Below are 14,316 nucleotides of genomic sequence, written 5' to 3'. Positions count from 1 at the left end.
TCTCCAGTTGTTTGGCCTCCAGTTCAAGTCTCTTTAGCTCCAGATGGATTTTTAAGCCCTCTGAGGAAAAGCTGAACTGCCCTGTTTCTGAAGACTGCACATCCCCAGAAAGAAACTATTGCAAAAAAAGAGTAAAATCCCATGGTTGGAGGAACTCCATGGTTAGCCTCAGTAAGAAGCTGAGATCCCTCATAAAATTCTCCAAAGCTAGTTATGAAAACAAAATCGCCACTGATTCTAAAGACAGCCACAAAGCATTCTATAGCTACATATCTCATCTCTCATCAATCTCAATGGCAACACTCAGATCTGCTCTGAATTACAGCACAGTGGCACTAAATATACAGAACCAACTGATATTGCCAACATCCTGGCAGATAGGTTCAGTGCTAACTTTACCCCTCTCTCATCCCCTAAAGGGCCCATCTCTATACCGGAAGAATGCAAAGTTCCTGTAATCATGGCTGCACAGGTAAAAAACACACTCTCCAAAGCCAAGAACACAGCATCCATGGGACCTGACAACATCCCAGGCTGCATTCTACATGAACTACAGAACAAACTGGCACCCCACCTAAGTACCATGTTCAATCATAGCCTCATCTCAGGCTTTGTGCCCACTAAATGGTGAACAGCAACGGTTATCCCACTCCACAAAGGAGGAGCTACCACAGACCCCGGGAACTACTGCCCCATTAGCCTGACAACCCTGGTCTGCAAGGCTATGGAACATATCATCATGGAACTTATAAACAATGACATTGGTAATCTCCAAACTCTGGACCTTACCCAGTTTGGGTTTGTAAAAGGCAGATCATATCTCCTAAACCTGATAGACTTCTTTGAAGTGGTTACCAAAGCCGTAGATGAGGGTAAGGTGGTTCACACAGCCTATCTAGATCTCGCCAAGGCTTTCGACACCACCCCCCACTCTGGAATTATAGGTAAACTCACTAAACTAGGTATAAATCCCTATGTCACAAGATGGGTTGCCAACTGGCTTACTGACAGAACCCACACTGTGAAAGTAGCAGATTCTAAATCCAACTTCAGACCAGTGACAAGTAGAGTACCACGGGGTTCAGTCCTAGGTCCTCTTCTGTTTGGTATCTACTTCTCTGAAATACAGGCTAACACAGAAGGTCTTTGGCTAACAAAGTTCGCAGATGACTGTAAACTAGGAGCCATAATCAAAACTCCTAACGATGTGGACATCCTACAAAAGGGCCTCACTGAGACAGATGCCTGGTGTCAAAGCCATGGCCTCAAGCTCAGTGCCAAAAAGTGCATTGTCATCCTTTTTGGTAAAAACTCTGTACCCATGAACTACCACATAGGCAGTAGTCTACACCGAAAGTGTGATAAGAGACCTTGGGACACAAGTGGACAGTAGTCTCTCCTTTGATAATCACATCACCACAGTAGTCTGGAAATCCTTCTACATGGCACACCTTATCACAAAAGGTTTCTCATACAGGAAAAAAGAGGTCATTGTTCCCCTCTACTCATCACTCATTAGACCCATTATAGAGTACAATGCCCCTTTTGGTATATACCTCACAAGACATCTACAACAACTGGAAAGGCTGCAGAAATACCTCACAAAGAAGATTATCAGCCTCAAACAGATGCCCTAAACAGACCATCTAAAAAAAACTCCAGCTTTAATCTGTCGTATTTCACCAACTCAGAGGCGATCTCTATGTCAAACCCAGAACTGTTGGACATGCTCCATTTAAAGAAATCCCAATCCCTCTGAGCTACATGCTCTAGGGACCTAAACCTTGTCACCACAATAAAAAGAACATGCTGGAGGGATAGATTAATGTCCCAGAGACTTCCCATACTCTGGAATAAACTACCTATCTATATCAAACAAAGCTCCTCATTAGCACTCTTCAAGAAAAATCTTGATGATTGGATGAGAGATAGGAAATTCACCCCGGGGACCACTTCTGTGGCTCTGCTTGACAGGGGCACAGGAAAATAATTTTCTTGGGTGGCAAAAGCCAGGGTACCATTTGGCTAGGCTTATATAGGCCCTAGGGCCAATAGCCTAATACCTACCTATGAACCAGACTGGTTGTTTTCCAGGTTGCTGGTCTGTATTGCAGCTGTGACCAAGGCTGAAATCATTTCCTCTTTAGTCAGGTTGGCATGCACCAGTCCTTTGGCTTCACACACCTTGGCCACCTGGTTCTTTGTCAGCTTGCTATAATCCTTTGCTAACATCCTTGCCTGCTTTCCCTGGCTAAGCTAAACTATAAAAAAAAACAATAAATAAAACTGTTGTGAAAATGAAACTGTATGTTTACCTTGTGGCTACTGAGAGTACATACAACTTCAATGACAACTCCCCACTGGCTATAGACATTCAATTAATATCCCACCCAGCTGCCACCAATATGTGATGGGCCCCTACTCCAGGCCAGCAATCAAGTAGATTCAATCCTCACCACTGATACTGGTGAGGGATGGTCTATAATAGCAAAGATGGATTCACACAGTATTTTCAGATGCAGCTCTCTGCACAAAGCATGATTTCCCCTAAGAACACACAGGGAACATGCTTCAGACTTGGGGATGGACTATCTTTCTCTCTCCAGGCCTATACAAAACTCCAAACTGAGCACTTTGGTGGTCTGTGTCCCTGTTCCCAGTATCTGACACACACACTTGGATATCTGAGTTTCACACACAAATAGACACCTGGGAAAAACTGCATAATACAAAAAAGAGGCAAAAAACGGAAACAAACAGTTTTTTGTATGTTAGCACTTTCGTCAATTTAATCTCTTAATTTACGGTCAGTCTTGGCTATGTAAAAACTAGGACAAGACTGGCACTGGGCTAAATACACCACTCTACGGGAATTACAGTTGTACTTGCCATTACAAGGATACTTTCTCCCTTTCAGTGTGTATGTATAACCCACATCCATATGCTTACAATAGGCACAGGCCTCACATTTAAACATACCTTGTTGCCTTGTCAGTCCCAATTATTTAAATTCTAAATTAAAATTCTAAATTCAAATTTCATATTACAGTCAATTTCGACCCCTAGAAGTTTAATGTGGGTAACAGGAGAAATTATGGTTTTGTTTTTGGACATAGCAGTGAAGGAGGAGCAGGATGTGTAGGTCCTTGTTAGGTTAAACAGTAGTAGATTTGTTTTGTTCAGGTTTAGAATCAGCTTGAAGTTAGTAAGCCAAGTTTCAGCTGAAAGAAAAGAATATTGTGTTATTGAGTGCAGCTCCTGCAGGAGGTGGCAGAACAGATTAAGGTAGAGTCATCTGCATATTGGATAATAGAGGAGTGAAGATAGGAAGCATGTGGATTGTTAGTAAAAAGTGAAAAGAGTTGGGGGTCCTAGAATGGAGCCTTGAGGGATCCCAATAGTAACTAGATAAAGAGGGCAGAGGTCATTATGCCATGTGACTTTTTCCAGAGAGAGGGAATGTGGGATCCCTAGGTTGACTTATTTATATGGATTGAGAGAGGATAGGCAATGTTTTCAGCTGCTGTTTTAAAATATTTGCTTGGAAGGTCATCAACTGCAGTAGAACATGGTTTGAGTTTGTTTAAGATTAACTAAATATAAGATGTGGGCACAGGTTTGAAGGTAAAAGTGGATGTGGTGATACTTGACTACTTGGCAGGGTTAGGATTAGATGTTGGGGAATCCTTAGTTAGAGTTGCTAAACTATCTATGAAATAAGAGTTGAATTGTGTTCTGGTTTCAAGTGATGAGTTATTGGGAAAGGGGCTAATCTTAAATTTACGGCCAGGATGCAAGATCTCTAATGGCTGTTCAGACTTTTTTAGGTGTGTTTACTATTATTCTGAAAGTTATCATAGTATAGTTTTTAGACTTTATTAATTTACTTTTTAGTATAGTTGCAAAGCATTCTGAAGTTTTCAAAATATTGTGGTGTTTTATATTTTTGCCATTTTTTTGCTATGCTTTTTCTCTATCCTGCATTAGTATTCTACTTGTTTTGAATACCCAAATTGCATTGTTGTTTTTAGTCTCTTCCTTCTAGAAGATGCAATGCTATTTAGTATATTCAGGAAAGTTGTATTAAAATCATTTACAGCATCACCTAAAGGGAAGATTTTAGAAAGTTACAGTTAATAAATGATAGATATCCACTATAGTTCATTTTGGTAAACAATATATTTCTACATCATAACTTTCAAGAAACACACTCCTCCAGTCAGACATGGTCATAAGAGATTGAGGCACTCTTGTTGACCCTTGTCTTTTGACTATTAAGTCTCCATGTTAGTTCAGAAATTCTTCTGTCTTGTGCATCTCCTCTAGATAACAAGAAGTCTTAGTTCCCCTTTACTCATCTTTTGTCAGTCATATTTTTGAATATAATGCCCCTTTTAGCACATCTTTGTGTAAACATATCACTCTATCTGTCAAATCCCAGAGATTCCAAAATAAATGATGTCTTCAATATCCTCAGATATTTGGACAGATAGGCAGTCCTCTAAGTATAACCAAAAAAAGGCAGCTCCAAGGCATAGCAGAAAGAAAAAAAGAAATCCACAGAACAAAAACCACGCTATGTTCTCACCAAAGAACTCATTGTTTTTGAACTTTGTTTTAACGCTTTCATCTTAAAAACCAAGAAGTGTTAAAACATTGTTCCAATATAGTGAGTTCTTTAGTGAGGATACAGTGTGGCTTCTCCATATACTTGGTCTCTTGTAGACTCCTCTGGGGTGATCAGTGTCTAGTCTTTTGAGTCATGAAAGATGCAACCCTCCTTGATCTCCTATTCCTTTGCAGAACAAATGGTGCCTCAAATACCCAGAGTCTGTGTGTGTGTGTGTGTGTGTGTGTGTGTGTGTGTGTGTGTGTGTGTGTGTGTGTGTGTGTGTGTGTGTGTGTGCATGCGTGCATATGTATGTATGTATATGTACATATGTATATGTATATGTATCCTAATGATGTACATATATGAGTGAGGATCCCATTCATTTAGTCGAATTTCATTTGGTCGAAAATTATTTCAGGCAGCACATTTCACTGAAAGCTCATTTGGTCGAATTTCATTTGGTCAAAAATGAAATATAGTCCCTGCCCCACTGTAGTGTGACCCTGGAGTGAGAATATTAAGTATGGGGGGTGTGAGTTGTGGGGGGTGTAGCCCCCCACATAATTGAAGTGTATTCACTGTTATATGAAGGTGTATCCATTAAAGATACATTGATATATATATCTTCATTAAAAACTATTTGCAATATGTGGGGGCTACACCCCCCCACACCCCCCCATTGTGGGGGCTGTGCCCCCCACACACCCCCTTACTTAATATTCTCACTCCAGGGTCACATTACAGTGGGGAAGGGGCTATATTTCATTTTTGACCAAATGAGCTTTCAGTGAAATGTGCTGCCTGAAATAATTTTCGGCCAAATGAAATTCGACCAATTGAAGTAGACCTGTGTGTGTGTGTGTGTGTGTGTGTGCGTGCGTGCATGCGTGCATGCGTGTGTGCGCGCGTGCGTGTGTGTGTCTATGTTTCCTAACGACATACAAATATGTGTGTGTGTGTGTGTGTGTGTGTGTGTGTGTGTGTGTGTGTGTGTGTGTGTGTGTGTGTGTGTGTGTGTGCACATAGATCTGGAGATTAGAGTGTAGCGATTCTTTGTGTCTTGTTTCAGTGTTTTGTTTATGCACATCCTATGTCCATTATCAGTACATTTATCCATCACCAGCTCCTCAGTGAATCAGCAATGCTACTTTAAAACTGCATTTCAGCTCCAGGTAAGTTGAATATAAAAATTAAACCCCACTCACTTCATGCATTAACAAACCACCCCTCTCCCCCAAAAACACTTTCATCTTAATCAAATCTGTAAACCATAAATCTGAATTCAGAAACAAAATAACTAGCTAATAAAAAATAAATCAAAAAGAAACCCATAGCTAGCCACTAAAAGGCACCTGATACTAAATAGCTAAGCTAAGTAAGATCAAGTGATCTAAAATAGCTATAAAACTAGCAGATCCTCACATTTGTGATCTGTTTTGCATGGTTTTAGAGTTTGTTTCCTTGTTTGGGATATGTATTTTTATGTTAAATATATTGATTGCAAATGCAAAGCAATTTGTTTACATTCCAAAGATATGTCTCTGGAGCTTTTCTCCCTGGGCCTTCGTTGAAAATGGGCTCTGTCCCAGTCAGACTTTTCCGGTAAACAAAATAAAATAAATAATAAATAAATAAATAATTTTCAATTGCTTCTGTTAGAATATACATGTCATGATTAAATGCAGCACACGATGAACGTGTTTGTTGTAATGTGAGCCAACCACTGGTCTTCTTCTTCTTCTTCTTCCTTCGGCTGCTCCTGTTAGGGGTCGCCACAGCAGATCAACCATTTCCATTTCTTCCTGTCCTCTGCATCTTGCTTTGTCACACCAACCACCTGCATGTCCTATCTCACCACATCCATAAACCTTATCTTAGGCCTCCCTCTTTTCCTGTTACCTGGCAGCTTCATCCTTAGCATCTTTTTCCCAATATACTCTGCATCCCTCCTCAGCACATGTCCAAACCAACATAATCTTGCCTCTCTGGCTTTGTCTCCAAACCTTCCAACCTGGGCTGACCCTCTAATATACTTATTCCTAATCCTGTCCATCCTCGTCACACCCAGTGCAAATCTTAACATCTTCATCTCTGCCACGTCAAGCTCTGACTCCTGCCTTTTTGTCAATGCCACTGTCTCCAACCCATATAACATAGCTGGTCTCACTACCCTCTTGTAGACCTTCCCTTTCACTCTTACTGGTACTCGTCTGTCACAAATCACTCCTGACACTCTTCTCCACCCACTCCATCCTGCCTGTACTCTCTTCTTCACCTCTCTTCCACACTCACCATTACTCTGTACTGTTGATCCCAAGTACTTAAACTCATCCACCTTCGCCACCTCTACTCCCTGCATCCTCACCATTCCTCTATCCTCCCTCTCTTTCACACACATATATTCTGTCTTAGTCCTGCTGACCTTCATTCCAACCACTGGTATATTTGACAAATGCTAATACTGTATATATATCAAACATAGTGCAATGTGGTTTGACAACTGCTATGTTTGAGAATTACTACTGTTTGTTAACCAGGTAAGCTCAAAGGGCAAACAGTACCTCCTAGCCGTTTCGCGCAGGAATGGGAGTGGCTGTAATGATCAACATGCCTAATGTCAGTGATGTAGCATGCAAATGAGACATGATTGACATACCATGCAGATTTGCCTGTGACATCACAAATATTCATTGTTTGCTGTAGTTTACGTTCTTCCTCGAAGCAGTGTGATCTTGGAGTTGGTATAGTTAGGTAATAACATTGTGAAAAAAAATAAAACATTGTAGATAAAGATAAAAAGTGAGCAGTCCCTCTTAGAAAAGATAAACAAAGTAAACATTTCAACAATAACGGTCAGGAGATACTGTGAATATTTCACAAAACCATGTGCAAACGGATGATTTTTTTTTATTGTGTGTATTTTTTCAGATTTCTGTTACTTGGACTGATATTCTCTTGATGGGTACTGGCTCTTGGTGTTGGGATTAATGCACCTTACATTAACTTCACATGTGTGAATATAGCTTTGTTGGGAAGTGGGTCTGTGTGTTTATTTTTTGGGAAGAAATGATCTGCAGCTTTTGCTGCATGTTGGTATCTGCCATTAAACACACTTCAGTAATGGAATCCTTGTCTGATGCCTCATTTATGATGACTCTTCATACAACAGTTATATATACATTAAAGAGTGTCAGGTAATGTTTACAGCATGCTGGTAATAACAAATAAATATTCATGCTGACTTCCTCATCATCTTTGTGTTTATTCATATGGTCCACTGTTGGGCGGGGTTTGCTACTGTACATCGGGGGGTACTGTTGTAAAACATCTCCGCCCAAAGGACAAAGCATCCCTTTTCAGAAGCAAACAAGTAGCACTTTCTGGGTAAGTGACTTGCTCAGAGTCATACAGTAGGCAAAATGGAGGTGGAAGGAATCAAACCCTGTGGCCTTCACTGCAGGACACAGCTCATTAACTACGCAGAACTTTAATCATCTGAGCTAACTGCCAGACTAATAGAATCATATATAACACATGCATGTGAAATCAGCAAAGAATTCAGTGGTAGAACAAAAATAAACACATTTTTTTATTAGTAATATCCTGATAAAATATTCAACAGCCACAGGATTCCAAAGATAATACTTTCAGGAGTCTTTTTTTTTTTATTTTTGTATTTTAATCTGCTGAGATTTGTGAGTTGTGAATGAAACCAAATATCTTTGTCTTGTAATGGCTACTGTTGAAGATTTCAGTCTGGTGCTACAGAGTTCTTTTGCTGTTGTTCTCTTGACAACAGTTTCCACAGAAACCATAAACAAAAGGAAGGCTGTACCCACAGATTATAAGCAGTGACTGCAGCATGGAGGTGGGTGTGAACTGCAGTGAGTGCATAACTGTAGCGAAGCAGATCTAGTGAGAACAGAACACAGCCTGCCTCATTCACAACCTCAGTGAGACCACATAGGAGGGGACAGACAGAAAGAATTGCAGTTCTGGGCTTTAACAACCAGCAGTTGTTAATGAAACAGTTAATGGATTAATTACTGAAACCTGGCACATTCTCATCAGTCATTGTGCCTGAGACTACAGTTAACGTCCTCCTCTATAACCAGAAAAAAAATCATGTACTATCTGCAGTCAGCAGCAGGGATAACACAGTGAAAGACGTGTGGAAACAGCAACAGATTCTCTGCAGAAAGCACTCCAACCTCCAACCAAAGGGTGTATATTTTTAAACACCTTATGATGAATAACTGGGCAACCTGTCTTGTTTTAAAATATAATTAAAGCACAGATATCAAACTCTCTTCCAAATGCACAACTTCTGGATTGGTGGACAGACTGGGACACTGACTGTATCTTGAGCATGACACTAGAGAATGGGACAGGACTGGTAAGGAATGGCTTAGATCTGTTTCTTCATCTGTCAACATCAACCTCCTTTTTTAGCAAAAGGAGTTAAAAATGAAAACTGATATTAAAATCCACATTGTTATGACTGAAATGTATTTTAACTTGATGGTAAGGGAATAGTACATTTTCAGATTCAGCTTTATATAAAGTTCATTTCTGTTTGGCAAGGGTTGCTAAATGTTTTCAAAATTGTGTTTGTAATGTGCAGGAAGTAGTTCAAGTCTTCTGATATATATATATATATATATATATATATATATATATATATATATATATATTTTTTTTTTTTGCTTTTCACAAGTATTTTTTTCTTTACTAACTGAAACACAAGATTTACTTGCCAATTCATGTGTGTGTGTGCGCGCGCGCGCAAGCGCACGTGTGTTTTCATATATGTAACATGTGCAATTATATGTACATACTCAAGCACACACACATATGTGAGCATACTTAATGAACAGAGGTTGTGCAAGTTGTGAAACCCAGTCACTTTCCCTGATCTTGCACAATCCCTCAAATTTTCAAGTTAAATTTGTATTACCTGTAGATCATTATGACTGATAACCCTTGTCCTGTAGGAAATAGTTTGAAGAGGGCTTACTGTACAGATTTAGGAAAACTGGAAAATAAGATTATTTATATATTCCCATGGGTAGTACAAAATCCACATGTGAACATTTGAAGGACTGTGCAGGGTCAAAGAATGACAGTGGAATTTTATTTCATTTAAATGTGTCTGTCCGCCACTTTTCCCTCAATACAGAAATAAAGTGTACATGCTGAATAAGAAATGTCTATTGTGTGTATGTGTGTGTGTGTGTGTGTGTGTGTGTGTGTATGTGTGTGTGTGTGTGTGTTGTTATTTGTTAACTGGGGTACAGCGCTGATCCACATGGACCTTTTTAGGACTTGGCCAAGGATCACTGTCTGGTTAAGTAGCTTGTTCAGAGCCACACAGTTAAGCAGACAGAGGTTGGGGGACTAAAACACTGGACCACAGAAAGCAGTTCATTAACATCTTATTGCCTTAATCTTCTAGACATACAAGCACACATCCACATACAGGGCATATATTGTTTCAGCGTATGAAGCAATACAAGTCAACATTCACCCAACAGAATCCACTGAACAAACAGTGACATGATCTTACAGAGAAGGCAGACCTATTAACACTTATGTCTTGGGTCCACGAACCTCAGAAAAAAATGCTAATAATGGTCCTGCAGGGGTAAGGGTCAAATCTGTAAATACTCATTCTGTAGTGTTGTTGCCCAATTCAGTAGTTTTCCTTTGCTGAGTTTCATTTTGGCAAACCAGTGGCTTAACAATAAACATGTCTCTCTTCCTCTCTCTCTCTCTTTCTCTATGCATATAACACGCCTGCATAATACAGTCACACACACACACACACACACACACACACACACACACACACACACACACACACACACACACACACACACAGACAAAATGTCCACATAACAACATGTCAAACCAGGACCCTATCTATACTGTGCCTGATATCGTTGAAACTGGAAAAGCATCTTGTTCCTGGGGAGGGGATAAGAATATTTGATCCTTTCATTCCACAGGAAGTAACCTAAATCGATTCTGAATCCAGACATCTAGCAACCTCTTCCCATTCTGGACTCAAAACCATGATGAAGAGTCACCTGATTTGGGTCCAAACCCTAAAATCCAGTAATCTGAACCCACTATGAACCTGCACTCTAGTAACCTGAGCACACCCTGAAGGACGCATCCAGTAGTCTCAGCCCACTTTGAGCTCAAGTATCTAACAAGGAGAAGCCACAATAAACCATAGCCCACTCTAAACCCCAACACCCAAGTAACCATAGCCTGCTCTGAACCTTGGCAGCCAAGTAATCATAGCCAACTCTGACCCCTGGCACACAAGTAACTACAGCCTACTCTGACCCCCAGCAACAAAGTAACCACAGTCCACTTTGATCCCCAGCACCCAAGTAACCACAGCCTACTTAGATCATCAGCACTCAAATAACCACAGCCCATTCTGTACCCCAGTACCCAAGTAACCACAGACCACTCATACCCAAGTAACCACATCCTACTCTGATTCTCAGCACTCAAGTAACCACAGCTAATTCTGATCCCCAACATCCAAGTAACTGCAAACCACTCTGTACCAAGCACCCAAGTAACCACAGGCCCATTGTGATTCTCAGCACTCAAGCAATCACAACCAGTTTTGAACCCCCATACCCAAGTAAATGCAACTAACTCAGAACTCTGGTACCCAAGTAACCACAGCTCAGTCTGAACTCCCACACCCAAGTAACTGCAGCCAACTCAGAACCCTGTCACCCAGGTAACCATAACCTACTTTGATCCTCAGCATCAAAGTAACCACAGCTCATAGGTTCATAGGTTGGTACTAGGCTATCGGCTCTAGGGCCTATACAAGCCTAGCCATAACAATTCCCTGGTTATTTCTTCCCACAATATTTACTTCCCTGGACCCCTGTCTAGCAGGGCAACTGACGTGATCCCCGGGGTGAATTTCCTATCTCCCATCCAATCATCAAGGTTCCTTCTGAAGAGGGCCAAGGAAGTGCTCTGCTTGACATGTATGGGCAGTCTATTCCAGGGTCTGGAGAGTCTCTGGGTCAGGAACTTATCCCTCAGGCATGTTTTGTTCATCGTGATGGCAAGGTTTAGATCCCTGGAGCGTGTGGCTCTGAGGGACTGGGATTTCTTTAAGTGTAGCATGTCCAACAACTCTGGGTTTTACATGGCCTTGTATGTTAAGCAGAGATCACCTCTGAGTACACAATATGCGACAGAGAATAGCTGGAGTTTTGTTAGATGGTCAGCATAGGGCATCTGCTTTAGGCCTGTGATTCTTTTAGTGAGGTATTTCTGCAGCCTTTCCAGTTGTTGCAGATGTCTTGAGAGGTACATACCAAATGCTGTGTTGTATTCTATAATGAGTCTAATGAGGGATAAGTACAGTGGGCACAATGACCTCCTTTTTTCTGGATGAAAAGCCCTTGGTGATGAGGTGTGCCACATAGAAGGATTTCCTGACTGTTGTGGCAAAGTGGTTATCGAAGGTGAGACCACTGTCCACCTGTGTCCCTGAGTCTCATATCACACTTTCGGTGTTTAGTGTACTGCCACCTATGTGGTAATTCATGGGTACATGTTTTTTCCCAAAGTGGATAACTATACATTTCTTGGCATTGAGCTTAAGCCCATGGCTCTGTCACCAATCATCTGTTTCTGTAAGGCCCTTTTGTAGAATATCCACATAATTTTGGGATCCAATAATGGCTCCCAGTTTGCAGTCATCTGTGAACTTTGTTAGCCAGAGTCCCCTAGTGTTGGTCTGTACTTCAGAGAAGTAGATATCAAACAAGAGTGGTCCCAGGACTGAACCCTGAGGTATTCCACTTGTCACTTATCTGGTGCTGGATTTGGAGTTGGCTACTTTTACAGTGTGGGCTCCGTCAGTAAGCCAGTTGGCAACCTATCGATTGACGGGATTAATGCCCAGCTTAGTAAGTTTATATATGATTCCAGAGGGGGGTGGTGGTGTTGAAGGCCTTGGTGTGGTCCAGATAGGTTGTGTGGACTGCCTTACCCTCGTCTACAGCTCTGGAGACTGATTCGAAGAAGTCAATCAGGTTCAGGAGACAGTCAGCCCTTCACTAACCCAAACTGGGTGATGTCCAGTGTTTGAAGGTTGCCAATGTCTTTGTTTATAAGTTCAATGATAATACATTCTATGGCCTTGCAAATCAGGCTTGTCAGACTGATGGGGCAGTAGTTTCCAGGATCCATGGTGGATCGCCCCTTGTGGAGTGGGATAACTGTAGCTGTGCGCCACTCAGTGGGCACAATGCCTGAGGTGAGGCTATGATTAAACATGACGCTTAGGTGAGGTACCAGTTCATTTTGTAGTCCATGTAGTATAAAGCCCGGGATGTCGCCTGGTCCCATGGATGCTGTATTCTTGGCTTTGGAAAGTGCGGTTTTTACCTGTGTGGCTGTTATTACTGGAATTTGACAATCTTTTGGTATTGAGATGGGCCCTTTAGGGGGTGAGAGGGGGGTGAAGTTGGTACTGAATCAATCTGCCATGATATTGGCAATATCCTTGGGATCAGTATATTTAATGCCATTCTTTTGTAGCTCAGAGCAGATCTGAGCATTGCCATTTAGATTCTTGAAATAGCTATAGAATGCCTTGTCTTTTGAATCTTTGGCAATTTTATTTTCATAACTAGCTTTGGAGGACTTTGTGAGGGATCTCAGGTTCTTACTGAGGCTGGTAAGGGAGTTGTTTGCATCCTGGGATTTTCCTCTTTTCTGCAACAGTTTCTTCCTTTTGTTGTAAAGTTTGTTTATGGCAGGGGACCACCAGATTGGCTTCCTTTTTTTGGAGGAGAGCATCTTGGTTCTATTTGGGATGGTATGATTCATGCACAAGTGGATGTGCTCATACAGTGCCTTAGTGTAGGATTCAGAACTTTCAGTTCCTGTCTGCATGGGTGTCATTAAGTTTGTCACTTTTGACTTGAGTAGCATGAAGTTAGCTTTGGAGAATTTTTTTTACAGAGGTTTTCTTACTGGGGTGTGGGGGAGGGATGTGGATGTCAAGTGTGATTACCTTATGGTCAGACCTGACAAACGAGAGGGTGACCATAGGTGTGGAGCATCGATTTCCCATGTTGGTAATGACCAGGTATAGGATATTGGAGCCCCTGGTGGGACTATGGCTTAGTTGATCCAGGGCATGGAATTTATCAATTCCATGAACCGTTGGGCAAAGGTGTTGGTATATGACTAGTTTTCCCAGTTAATGGCAGTGTAGTTGAAATCACCCAGTATTAGGGGGTTTGGTTGTATCTTAATATTTTCCAGTATGTTTTCAAAGTTGTAGTGAGAATCTTGGGGCATGGTGGGGGATCGCTAGCAAGCTACAATTTGGATTGCAGTCTTAACTAGTGCTACTTGCACCTGGAGAATTTCAGACGCATTGTGTTGGGCTACTAGCCTGGTGGTGTGAATATCCTTGATGAATACGGGTACTCCTCCATCTTTAGTGTTTTGGTCCTGGTTTGGTGGCCGAAAAGTGTGGCAAGAGTTGTAGCCTGGTATTGCAGGGGTGCTCTCTGAAGCCTTGAACCAGGTCTCAGTTACTGCACAGATATCAATGTTCTCCATTTTTTAGGAGTGCCTTGAGAGAGTACATTTTGAGGTTTAGACTTCTAGCATTGAGTAGCATTACCTTCAGATTTTGC

General features: G+C 41.4%; 1 protein-coding gene across 1 annotated transcript in view; it reads left to right on the top strand.

Annotated features, from left to right (window-relative positions):
* Positions 1 to 8,497: 8,497 nt before the first annotated feature.
* Positions 8,498 to 14,316, top strand: part of LOC122806873 (tubulin monoglycylase TTLL3-like) — a 406,187-nt gene continuing 400,368 nt past the window's right edge. Inside the window, exon 1 of the mRNA XM_044077644.1 lies at positions 8,498 to 9,008. The gene's annotated coding sequence lies outside the window, so the exon portion shown is untranslated. The remainder of the gene's footprint in view (positions 9,009 to 14,316) is intronic.

This window comes from Protopterus annectens, chromosome 7.part0 (assembly GCF_019279795.1).
Source record: "Protopterus annectens isolate FY-2018-M chromosome 7.part0, PAN1.0, whole genome shotgun sequence".
Taxonomy (NCBI): Eukaryota; Metazoa; Chordata; order Ceratodontiformes; family Protopteridae; genus Protopterus; species Protopterus annectens.
The sequence above is the reverse complement of the archived record's forward strand: the minus strand, read 5'-3'. Positions and strand labels throughout refer to the sequence as shown.